At 41.2% G+C, this 12,969-nt stretch overlaps 1 protein-coding gene and 1 long non-coding RNA gene across 3 annotated transcripts in view; both read left to right on the top strand.

Moving 5' to 3' along the window:
* Positions 1–2,795, top strand: part of LOC141374216 (uncharacterized) — a 3,931-nt gene extending 1,136 nt beyond the window's left edge. The window contains exon 3 of the long non-coding RNA XR_012380951.1: positions 2,194–2,795. This is a non-coding gene — a long non-coding RNA (uncharacterized lncRNA). The remainder of the gene's footprint in view (positions 1–2,193) is intronic.
* Positions 2,796–3,824: 1,029 nt separating this feature from the next.
* The window catches only part of CTNNB1 (catenin beta 1), a 39,260-nt gene continuing 30,115 nt past the window's right edge, over positions 3,825–12,969 (top strand). For both annotated transcript variants that reach the window (XM_025883738.2, XM_025883734.2), the window contains exon 1: positions 3,825–3,982. The gene's annotated coding sequence lies outside the window, so the exon portion shown is untranslated. The remainder of the gene's footprint in view (positions 3,983–12,969) is intronic.

Genomic DNA, 12,969 nt, shown 5'->3' with positions numbered 1-12,969 from the left:
GGGGGGGGGGGGAGTATGTCTCCAAAGCGTGATTTCTTTGCAATGCAGCCTTATTTGTGTTAATTCTTAGAAACACTGAGAAACATATACCTTTGTGTTCTTTGAATATCATGGATGATGTCTCCATCGCTTTTCCTTCACACTTTCTATGGTGGCCATTAAATGTGCTTCCTGAGTATGGCAAGGACTGTTGTGTCAAGCCAAGGAAGGCCTCGAGAACATGTAACTCCAAGCAGGAAGCCTGTTCCTGGCATAAGTGAAGCCGCCATGATCATAGTTACCACTGCCGCTGCCTCGGCCACCACCATGGCCATTGCCTCCCACCACCTTCACCACCCCTCCCTCGCTCTGCAGTGCACACCAGATGCAAGCTTTCCACAGGGGCTCTCCGCCTGAATTTGCCCAGTGGGTTCCTAGATTACTTCTGTGAGCGAGAATAGCCAACCATGTAGGCTGACAAGAGGTATTTACAACTACTTAGCCTGTTCAGCTGGAAAGAAATCAAAAGATAACACTGAACCCTGAGATGAGGTATTGCAAATCAAAAGTCCCAATCCATAAATAGCCCACTTGATGAGCTGCTAAATGAAAAGCTGATCTGATTTTTGTCCAATGTTTTCACTTTGACAGAAAGAAATATTTTTAACAGACCTTCTTAGGGAAATTGGGACTTATTTTTTCTAAGTGCATGGAATGTTATTAGTCTTACCTTTCTGCTGGGTGAGGTTTCTTCCCAAGGAGATTCAGATACAGAGTCCAGATGAGACCACACCCTCGTCTGACGGCTCTTATTCTTACTGTCTGTTTACTTTAAGTCGGATTGATTAACAGCTACAATTATACATTAATTTAAGGGACCTCATCAAAAGAAGCCAGTCACTCGCTTCCCTCTCTCTAAAGGAAGCTCATTGTCTTAGTGCTCAATAAATGTTTAATTAATGGATTTGATAGTTAACTATCCAAAAAGTGAACGGGCCTTCTTTACAGTGCTGACTTGATTAATGTTTCTTTTGAAAGTGCTCAAACAATCTGGGCATTTATTTATTTGCCTAAAGGTGATTCAAAAGCATGTGTTTTAGTGAAGGGCACTTTACATTCAGGTTCCATGTAGTCACTGCTGATATGGCAATGGTCTAGTATCATGACAAGTAATACTTCCTCTATTAAACCAGCTGGAGACACTTGGGGTTTCTAGGCACAGAGCCTGAAATTTAGAACCATTTGTCTTTTGCAGTTTTTTTGTTTGTTTGCTTGTTTGTTTAATGCCATTTTTTGCACTAACTTGGATTAATTTATGTCATACCCAAATGGCCAGCTCTAGGAGAAAAAGGTGTAAAAAAATAACCAAGTGTTTTTTTATGAAACATACTGCCCGAGGTCAGTTTTGAAAAATCATTTTTACAAAACCACTTATTTCACCAGTTCATCAGGTATTTTGATGCTTGTATTTCTCCTTGGTTTAATGGGAGCATTTATCTTCATTTCTCAGAAGTTATTTGTGTCATATTTTTGGTGAGACAACTGGAACAATTTCTGTTGTTTGAGAGAAGAAATAAGGAAATTCTGAGCAATCTGTTAAATTCAACAAAAATTTTTTTTAATGCTAGTCACCCAGGAAGTCTTCAGTACACTTAAATTTGATGGGAAAAACAGCTTACTGCATTGTTGTGAATTTTACATCTCCTTTAATAACATTGTGTTTGCTTAAAGCATTAGCAGGGATTTAAAAATCTTAATTCCAAATTTAGATTAAGATATAAGTGATAGAAAATGCTTCCATTTTATTTCGGCATCTGAATAAAGAAATACAAACGTAGAATAGTTTTTATCCCTTAGATGTTCAAATGGTGCAAATATGTCTTAACCAGTTTTAACAGTGTCTTACTAGGAAAGAAAAACAAAAACAAAAACACCACAAAAACTGAAGATAGAAAAAGGAGACATCCATAAAAAATTCCTCAAATATTGATTAATCAGTCATCTGATTTTAAATGTGACTCTAATCAAATCAACTGTATATTCTTTAATACTATATATGAGGATTAAAATTGGGGGTCAGTGCCTGGAAATGCTATTTACACTTTTGAGTTTATATGGGAAATACTGCTTTGATGAAATAACTTTTTCAGTATAATGTGTTTGAATTCTGACTAGCAGAGTTAATCACTACCATTGGTTTATTTAATTCTACAGAATTACTAGCAAAGATACAAATGAGGAAGTAACCCTAGACAACGGATCTCACCGAACATCATCTTAGTGTGTGTACTTTTTCCACTGGTATGGTCATAGCAGTTAAATGTTACCACTGTATGTAGCAAAATATCTTTAAGACGTGTGTGTGTGTGTGGGGGGGGGAACCACAATTATCTAAAGAACATGTTGGCCCTGAAGCATTAGCTTGCCTAAAACTACATATTCTACTCCATGAGTGAATAGTGAGTAAGTAGGTTTCCTGCTCTTACCTATGTAAAAAGACCTATTGTTTGCATGCATTAATTATAGGGATAAAAGCCTCAAGACAACTTTCACTGTTGCTTTTTGCACTCTCCATTGTTTTGGAGGAAAAATAAGCATAAAACAATAGACTAGAGAAACTGAATCAATCGTAATTGTTTCAGCTTTGACAAATAAATGCCAATCTTGATGGATGACAATCGAAACATTTCCAAGGGAAATGGAGACCTTCAGCCTATTAAGACGAATTAAAAAATGTTTTTGAGGAATGGAAAATTAATTTTAAAAAAATCACAAGCTGCCTAATTGATAATTCCTTCTATAAACAACATAATCGATTTCTCAAGAAAGTATTACCTTAGAAATGCATTTCGTCCAAAGAAACATCCCCACAAGTAAATCTATTGATAGTTAGTAGCACTGTAGAACCAGATAAAAATGGAATCTATAAGAATTAACCTAATTGACAGGGCTCTAGAGCTAATCCATTTCCATCAGTCATTTGTTCACAGTGCGTACTCCTGAGGACTTGTTGAATTGCGCACTAGGCGCCCATTCTAAGAGAGTTCACAGCCTTCGGGAGGGGGGAATCGCAGGCGGCCCGGCGGTTCACTTCCAGATTCAGGCTGAGCAACGGGTCGGGATGCGGGATCCACGACCCGGACAGTGGGGGGCTTTGGAGCGGTGTGCGGCTCGCCCGCGAGCCAGGTCCTGAGGGGAGTGCGAGGCCCAGACCGCAACGACCGCGGAAGCCCTAACCCGCGGGAGTTCCCGGACCCGACAGCCGGGCGGCTGCGGCTGCGGCGCCCAACAGCGCCCGGAGCGGGCGGGCCCCGGCCTCAGCTCCCGCGCCACCGCTTTCCCCCCCCCACCCCCCCCCCCCCCGCCCAAGAGAGCCGGGGACGAGAGGCCGCCGCCCGCAGGCAGCGGGAAGCGCGGCAAGCCCGCGTCCGCTCTCACCGCCGGGGCCCGCACGGGGTGGGGGCGCCGGGCTCCGGACAGTGGGGGCTCCGGACAGTGGAGGCTCCGGGTGCGCCCTCCCTCAAGCCCTGGCCTGCAGGGGCCCGGGCCTCCCCGCCTCGGACCACGACACCCTCGCGGGCCGCCCCCCAGAGCAGCGCGGCAAGACACCCTCCAGGATCTCCCTCGGGGAGCGGCCGGGGAGCGAGCGGGCGCCCCGCCCCTGCCCGGGGCGGTCGGACGGCAGCGGGCGCTGGGTGGTGCGGGGACTACTTTCCGCCGCTCGTCCACGCCCCGCCCCTTGTCCTCGCGCGGCGGAACGCTCCGCGCTGCGCCGGTGGCGGCAGGATACAGCGGCCACTGCGCGACTTATAAGAGCTCCTTGTGCGGCGCCATTTTAAGCCTCTCGGTCTGTGGCAGCTGCGCTAGCTCGGCCCTAGAAGCAGAGAGCGAGGGGAGGCGGAGACGGAGGAAGGTCCGAGGAGCAGCTCCAGTCCCCGCCGAGCCGCCACCGCAGGCCGAGGACGGTCGGACTCCAGCGGCGGGAGGAGCCTGTTCCCCTGAGGTGCTTGGGCGCTCCTTTCCTTACCCTTCCGGGGCTGCTCCCGCTCCCTCTTCGGAGCCAAACTTCGTCGCGGGCGCGCGGTCCCGGCGGCGGCTGGGAGCCGGGCCCGGCGCGGCGCGGAGGCCCGGGGTGGGGAGCGGGGGGGTGCGGGCTGGGGGCGCCGAGGAGGCGGCGGGGGCGGGCCGCGCCCGGGGGGCGGAGGGCGGCGTCCGGGCCCGGGTTCCGGTTGCGCTGCTCCTCGGGGCCCCGGGGGCGCCGCTGGCGGGGAGGGGGCGACGCGAGGGTGCGTCCAGGAGCTCGATGGCCGGTGGGGGCGGTCGCGGGGGAGGCTGTGGTTTCCGTCCGGGGCTCCGGCCGCGGCCGAGTTTGGGGGAGGGACCCTGTGCCTCGGGATGCTCCGGGCCGGAGTGGGGGGCGGGGTGGGGACGGGGGTGGGGGGCTCCGCCTTCCCAGCCCCAGCGGGGAGTTGGGGTACGGACGCTGGGCCTGGGACGCCACCCAGGTCCCATCTGCCGGGTCGATAGGGCCAGTAGACTTTCTGTTCAGATTCCCTCTTTCGTTCTTAAGGACGAATTAAGAGAATTCTTAAGAGAATTGTTTTTTGTTTTTAATGCCACGCTTACGTGAGTTTGGCACTGGCGCTTGTTTAGACCCAAGCAACTTTAAACCTTAGAGGAACCAAACTACTAGTGCAGACGGTGCGATGCGTCAGTAGGGTTTGCACATATAAATCCGTGTCCTGCACCTATATCTTGTACCGTGCAGGTGAGTGAAAGCGGCATGCAACGTACGGGGAGTCTTGGATTTATGGCGGTGGGTGTGAGACCCTAGTAAAAATAGGGGCGGGGGCCAGGGCGACTGGCTTACTGTTTCTTATCAAGTGAACGGCGGGATTCAGCTCCTGAGTGCTTCGAGAATCTTGTTGGTAGAAATGATTTATTCAAATACTTTTAGGGCAGATAAACATGATTTTTAGAGCACGTTTTCTTTTCAGCAGAGTGAATTGTTTCCTCGCTACGAAATTGACCAAATAATTGCAACTTCTTTCAGTGTTTTGTCTAGGGAGAGGATTTTGAACAGAGACTGAAAGTTCTCAAAGCCTCCTTCTGAATCCGCGAAACTTAAAAGCTTTGGCAGCTGGGTGTAGTTGTTTCCTTCGTTTTCAGTTCCCTTTTGGAGGGAGCATTGTCTCCATACTTTCTATCTTCCAGACATCTGTGGTCTCCCCTCCCCCCTGAGTTTGTGAGTGGTGAATGAAGAGAGACTGGCCTGCTGGTATGCAGAGGTCGGCAAAAGGAAATCGAGGAGTGGTTTTAGTGAAATGAGAGCTTTGTATCATGAATAGTGGTGGCTTAGACTAGACATCAAGTTGAAGAGACGGCTATCCTTTGAAAAGTCTAGGCTAATGTTTTTCAGATCGCTGAAGTTACAACGTATTTTGTGTGTAATTTAGGAAGCCATTTCATTATTGTCAGTTGGTGAACATTCAGGACCTTCAGATATCTTCGTGTTAACTTGTTTTTATCCTACAAAATAGTAGACATAGCTTGAAATGTCTTTACATAACGCTACCGTTAACTATCTGCTTAAATTAGTGACATAAACTTTTACTTTGGAGACTTTGTTTTGGGTCTAAACTGAGGCTGCTGCAGTATTTATTTTACTTTCACATTCTCTGGATTAAAAAAAAAGAACCATTAAGGTTTACTGGAGAATATCGTTTCTCAAAATTTGCTTAATTTGCACCCAATATTCATTACTTTGACCCAGTCTTTGTTCTGAAGGCCATGTACAAGGACAAGGCCCTAAAGTGATTGCAACAGTAACTTGAAAAACTTGCAGAAGACTATTCTATAGGATTAAAGGAATGCTGAGACTATTCAAGCCTGAAGTCCTTGAGGGGGAAAAAATGCACTAGGAAGTTTAGTATAGCGTGCAACTTAGAGTCCTTGTGGAGTCCTAAGCTTGAGACTCTCCCAGAGGCTGGAACAGTCATTTTAAATAGCTTTCAGGGAAAACTATGTTTTTAAAATAAGGCGGTTAATAAAAAAGTAAAACATTTACCAGTGTTCAGTGTCAAGTATTCAAGAGTTTTCTTTCTTTTGAACTAATTATTAGTTATCCTTTGCTAAGATTATTATGTAGAGTAAATGTATATTCCAATATTAAAACTCATCAAACTGAATTGAGCTTCGTACTGTTACTAATCATGACTAGAATGAAAATTGTTCATATATATGAAGTTTTTGTGTGTGCTTGTTTTCATAGATACTTCCCTCTCCAAATAGGAAGGGAAGACATGAAGTAGGCAAATTTCTCAAAGGGTATTTTAAGATGTAGCACTTAACATAAACTATGTGCAGATACCCTTTTTTGTTGGGAGGGTGGCAAGAGGAGTATAAATATTGTTGAAACTGGGGATGTGGATAATTAAAAAGTTTGAATATCTTTCTTATAGTTGTAAGTAGCAGTGAAATTATAACCCCCCAAAATGGACTAAGTATATTCAGCCAAATGAAACTTTTGTGTTATTCAAATGAAAGAATACGTCTGTCCAGTTACAACATGATTTTGTTTCTCTTTCATAGTTTACTAGTTGTTGATAATTGCAGATGAGTAGGTGGTAAATTTTTTAAGTTTGTACTTTGAGCTTGGTTGGAAGTATTCTTGATTGCTAACCCAGGGTGGAAGGGGTGAATGCTTTTTGTGTAGGACAAACTTCTAATTAAAAGTATTGCAACTCTTGTGTAGTGCTTCATATTGACTTGGGACATTGTTTTTGAAAACATTAGTTGTATTAAGTTTTTCTTGCAGCTCTTTTCTTGTTGGGAATATGATATCTTCTGTTGAAATAGCTTGACTAAAAACATTTTTATACCATAAAAGTAAATAGTAAACATAGATTAGGAACTGCTTCGTGATTATTCTAGAGCATGTAGCTGTTGCCTCCTGTGCCCTCATATAGAGGATACTGATTTGCAGAATCAGTTCTCCTTCTTTAACAGACCATTGTTTATGTAATGCGTTCTAATTGTGTGATAGATAACTAGGCTAATAGGCTAAAATAAATATATACTTCTCAGGTTCCATGAAGAGAAAATACGTGATTTGTGTTGCTTGAAATGAGTAGGAATTAACTCGTATAGTTTTTCATCATTTAAACTCAGGAGAAAGTTCTTTATTTCCTCTGTTTACTTAGGAATGCTGCTTGTGTTTTTGTGTTTCATGCAAGACAGAGCTTGACTCAGTTTGAAACCCAGATCCGTTGAGGCCTGAACCCTGTTATCCTTAAAAGTATGTATAAAATCTACTTTCCCTAAAGAAAGATGCTCTTGTAACAGAGAAAGTCAGTTACATTAGGAACCCTTTTTTTAGAGTTTAACTGCCTTTTTGAATTTAATTGTGGGCATCTTTTTAAAGATTTTATTTATTTATTTGACAGAGAGACAGCAAGAGAGGGAACACAAGCAGGGGGAGTGGGAGAGGGAGAAGCAGGCTTCCTGCTTTGCAGGGAGCCTGATGCGGGGCTCCATCCCAGGACCTTGGGATCATGACCTGAGCCAAAGGCAGACGCTTAACGACTGAGCCACCCAGGCGCCCCTCATCTCTTCTTTTAAGAGACATTCCCCACGCCCCAGAGTCTCCCTCAAACCCGATGCAGCTGCAGAGTGAGAGTAGTGTTGGGGCATGTTTTCATTGCATGCTTTGGTCATGTTGAGTGCCCTCCAGTGGATATAATGTAATGCTTGTGATTTTTTTTTCCCCCCAGCAAGTTTGTGTGGAATATATTTTTGAACAGTTCTGATGAGAAAGCATCAATCAAGAAACCTTTTGAATTCTAGAATAATTTATTCATATCAATACTGATCATTAAAAGATTGGCTTGAGAAAATGTCATCTCAACCAATATTTGTAGGAGAAAGATCAGAGTTAAATTAGGGATTACATTTAATGTAACCCACTTTAAGTAGGTTAAATATATCATGATGATGAAACCAAAAACTCACTATAATAATTTGGGGGTGAGGGATCATGTGTTTAGCTGTCCTAATGAATTACAGAAACTAAAGTTCTCAGAAAAAGTTAATCAGATTGTCAGTGTGTCTAAAATAAGGTACACAGTAAAAACATGAGTAAGTGCTCAATTCAGTTATATTATCAAGAAATATATCTGTGTTAGGAACTAGATAGAAACAAAACTAGCTCAGTCAGTGTATGTGAACTCTAGACTATAATGCCCTGGTTACTATAGGCTCTCATTGTATAAGGTTGTGGGTGGTGATGTACTATGCCAATATTTTGCCCTTTAAATTTTTCAATAAAAACCTTTCTCCCTGCTCCTGTAGTAAAGGTCTTATGTTTCCATTAGTAACATTTTTTTAATGAATATACTTGTTTTCAGTTTGGATTCTGATTAGTAACAAGAATGAAGTGTATTCTCAATTAACTTTTGGAAGTCAAATGTTAATTTTATGGAAAATTAATCAGTTCAGACAAACTTTAAAATGTTGCCTGTTTTCCATAATGGGTGGTTGAAATGAAATCGAAAAGTTGACAGTAGGGGAGGAAAATGACAGTATCACTGCTCCATTTTCCTCTTGGAATTAAGTAATTTTTTGAAAACGTTGATAATGATTTTTGACTAAGAAATGTTTTTTTTTTTTTAAAGCACAACAAGAATGCCTTGTTTTATACAAATGGTTATTCAGAATGGATTGTGTTTTTTTTTCCACAGTGGATCATTTTTGGAATTAGTAATGTTCAAGTTGATTCTTAGTATTTGCATCATTTATTGTCTCTTAAGGCTGCTGTTCCAGTTTTCCAAAATTTTTACGAGATAGAGTGGATTTGAAAGTTCTTCTAAAAAGTATGTGCATACAGCTTACTGAAAAATTCTATTAGGGACTTAATTTATCTCTGAAATTGGCTGCTTGTCTTCCTTATTGTAACATAAACATTTTGACATTCAAGATAAGTGACTAAAGTAAGATTGCTTTCGTAAGTCATATAGGATTGGTCTTCTATTATAGTGGCAATGGCTACTCGGTGTTTCTAGGACCATTTGGTATAGGGTAACTGGGACTGTGGAATACAACAAATTGGAGAATACAAATCCCTTCTAAGCAGCCAATCTTCAGCAGTTCCAGCTATTGTATGGGAATATAGTTCATGTTGCCACATCATCTGATTTTTTTTTTTTCTTGAGAGAGGCAGGGAATCAGATTAATGTGCATCCTTTGATTTGCACATGTTGGTGAATGACATTCATGTTTTAAGACACTATTCACAAATTAAATACACCTACTGGCAGGATACTGCCGGTTTGTAACATCTGTGGTAGTCCCATTTAGAGTACAGTTCTTTATGATAATGATTCTACTAAAAGAGAATGATAAGAATCTGTGGGTTCATATAACATAGGAAATAAGATTGTTAAACTATTAGGGTCATGTTTAGGCACTTGGAAAATACCTTCTATACATGAGGAACTTAAAAGCACTTTTGTATTATTAACTTGTTTGTGAAATCTGGGAAACTCACACTTGAGTTTGGGAATTATAAGATAGTTTTGGTCAAGGAAAAGGAGAAATAACAACTTGGGTCATCTTAATTATAGTTTTTTAAAGAGCATTTTTAAGAGAGATTTCAAAACTTAATCTGTGAAGATATTAAAAATGCTGGACATATTTTGGCTGCGTGTACATAATCATGTCAGCCTGAAATTTTATTGATGTCTTTAAATCATGTCCTGGTTTTTATCTGAAGTCTACGCTTTAAACAGAAACTATTATCAGACCAAATCCAAAACTTAAAAGCAAAGTTTAGATAATGAAAAATTAATTGAATAAAAGTTTTACTTAAATTAATGGCATGCTATTACTTGGTTAGAATAAATTTATGCAGGCAGTTAAATAGATTTTGGTTAAATCTTTTGTTGCTAGGGCAATGTTTTTCATTTCTGGAGTTTGAAAAGTTGGGTGTTTAATCTGCAAGCTACATGTTTAAATGACAAGCTGTGTCTGGACTGAAGTTGTAGTGCATAGGGCAACATTGATTATAAAACGCAGTATCTGAGAATAGTGCTACAGTTGTAGTTATATGATATGGTATAGAATACAAACAAAACTGGTCAGTGAACTTTTCACAAAACATTTATCTCAGAGGTGCTTACTTCTTGGCCTATCCCACTATCCCCATGTAACTTTGCCAAGCCACTGTAAAGTTTCTTATAATATTCCAGAAATTTCCTGCCTCTGATTTTTTATGAACTTGTTGAAAAGGTTCACCCCCGCCCTCCCCGCCCCAGCAGTTTGAATAGTGTGAACAGCTGGATGATGCTGGGGTGAAAATGCTTCATAGCACTTCCCATTTTCTCCCGTATTTATTTGTCTCTTCATTTCTTCACTAATGTTCCCACAGTTTTACTTGTGATTTCCTAATTCACATGTTGCTGTACTGTTTCCTTTTAACTGATTTGTAACAGATAGGTTAAACAATTAGTGAAAAAAATTGGGTGGGAGGGAGATATTTTTAATCTGTTTGTTCTGTCAAGTTCATCAGTTCTCAAGGCATACAAACCATATCTGTGATTAATAAATCTTACCGTGAATGCTGGTAGCTGATCTGACTTGGAAGTAAAAGATGTGCAAAGGCTGAAGGGTTAGTTTAATAAGCTTTTATTAAAAGGGTTTTAGGATAGCTGGAATAATTGTGATGTATATGTATGTATATACACACATTTTATTGTACATTTTTCATATAAAAGTGTGAGAAGTTAGATTTACTGCAGAATTTCTTGGAAATGCAATTTGAAGATGATCTTAAATGATTGTAGTAATTTGCTGCACTGAGGAGTGGTTGTTGTAAACTTTTTTTTTTTTTTTTAAGTATAATTAAGTGGTTTGGGGTAAGGATATAGGGAGTGAGTCTGTCTTTGAAGTTTGCCCTATACTAGATGAGTGCCATATGTGTAAAACAGGAACAAGGGTTTCTTGGAAATATTTTCCAGTCTAACTGTGGAGGTTTCCAAGTGGTGTTCCATTCTACTATGTAGAAAGTACTGGCTTAGTTATTTTTCTGAGCTACTGAAAGATTGCAGCAATGTCAGACATTACTTCTGTCTACCTAATAGTTCATTTAGATGCAAAAGTAGACATTAAATGTTTTAAGAAACCTAGTATGCGTGGACATATAACTCTTTCGATACATTTGTAAGTTTAGTCTGTTTTCTGGCATTTTGCTGAATTCTACAGTTTGGTTTTTAAGTCCAGCTATTTTATTATTTTTTTATTATCTGTGGAAAAAACTACGTGAGACTATGAATTTAGGTTTATATTGTGCTATTTATGAATATTTTGTGTGATCCATTCATGTAGTTAAAACTATTCTCTATCTGATAGTTGTCCTGTAGGTCACTATTTCCTGCCTTAATTTGTCCTCTTTCCTCTGTCCTGAATCAGTGCCAGTCATTCTGTTTCCCATAGAATAAGAAATAAGAGGCTGGAAAGTTTAAGAAATTAAAAGTCTGGAACACCTAAAGATTGGGGGTCACTCATGAGGCAGAGTAATGATAGTTAAATTGATATTGCTCAAAAGTGGAAGCTGGGAAGTACTAAAATTGGACTTTTCTTTTGTAAGAATACTGAATAATCATTTTTGAAGAATACCCTGACTGTAGGCTAAAGGGCCTCAGATTTCTCCCTTTGCCATTATACCCCAGACTGTATTACATTTCTCTAGAAAGCTCCAAGACAGGAAGACTATTTAACCTTCTCCGCTCTTCAAGTGAGTCCCCTCTCGCTCATCAGAAGCTAAGCAGGAACTCCTTCACCACCTTATCAATCTGCATCAAATGTCCATCTTTAAAATGGAGGAAAGAGTATATCCTGGTCAGAGGCCAGTCCTGACTCATGCCTTTTCAAGGACTTTGTTCTTTTAGTTATACCTAACTTTTCTGTGTTAGTCTTATCCCTCCAGATTCTAATCCCATTGTGGTTTTGTTTGTTTGTGGGATTTTTGTTGTTGTTCTCCATTGCCCACCTTTTATCATCCTCCTTAAATTCACTTATTGTGCCTTCTATAATTCATAGTCATCAGCAGACCCCTTTTATTTTCAGTGTATTCTGAGAATGTTCCCTTCTCTTTTTTTTTTTTTTTAAAGATTTTATTTATTTAATTGACAGAAAGACAGCGAGAGAGGGAACACAAGCAGGGGGAGGGTCAGAGGGAGAAGCAGGCTTCCCACTGAGCAGGGAGCCCGATGTGGGGCTCGATCCCAGGATCCTGAGATCACTACCTGAGCCGAAGGCAGTCGCTCAACCAACTGAGCCACCCAGGCGCCCCTCCCGTCTCTTTCTTAATCCCACTGTAACCTAGCCTGTCTTCTAATAATGCTACTTCCCTTGCAGCTCTCTTAGTACCTTTTTGCACAGCTTTTACTACTAAACCAAGAGATAGAGAAGATGTCTTTGTTTCTCATTGTCACGTCTTAACCATTATTTTCCAGAACTTCAAACTTTGACTCTCATGCCATCAAATTATACTACCCACTACCACTCTCTTTTAAAGTCATCTGCCAACTTTCCTGGGGAGGTGTTGGGATGTTTGAGAAAAGAAGAAAAAGTAAGGAGGGGTCATCTCCTTCCTTCCTTGAACACTTTATTAGCCTGGCTCACTGTCTTCTTTATTTCTGTCATAATTCTTGGTGATATCAGTGTCCATGTAGAACAGTGCTACTCAAAATGTCGTCTGGTCTGAACTGTTTGTTACTAGCATGGATTATGATAAGGGGTTTGTGCCAGAATATAAATCACCTATCACTAAATTCTTCTTGATAAAAGATGCAGTGTGTTGATTTATAATCTAGCAGAAGCTCCTTATGGTGTCATGGTCTGGCTCTTTGAGGAACATTGATATAAAAGATGCTTCCAATATTCTGGGCTATTAGTTCCTTGATTTCTTCTCCAGTGATGTTATCTTTCAGTCTA

Source organism: Callorhinus ursinus, unplaced genomic scaffold (assembly GCF_003265705.2).
Source record: "Callorhinus ursinus isolate GAN/ISIS: 27379988/994484 unplaced genomic scaffold, GSC_fseal_2.0 scaffold1, whole genome shotgun sequence".
Lineage (NCBI taxonomy): Eukaryota > Metazoa > Chordata > Mammalia > Carnivora > Otariidae > Callorhinus > Callorhinus ursinus.
The sequence above is the reverse complement of the archived record's forward strand: the minus strand, read 5'-3'. Positions and strand labels throughout refer to the sequence as shown.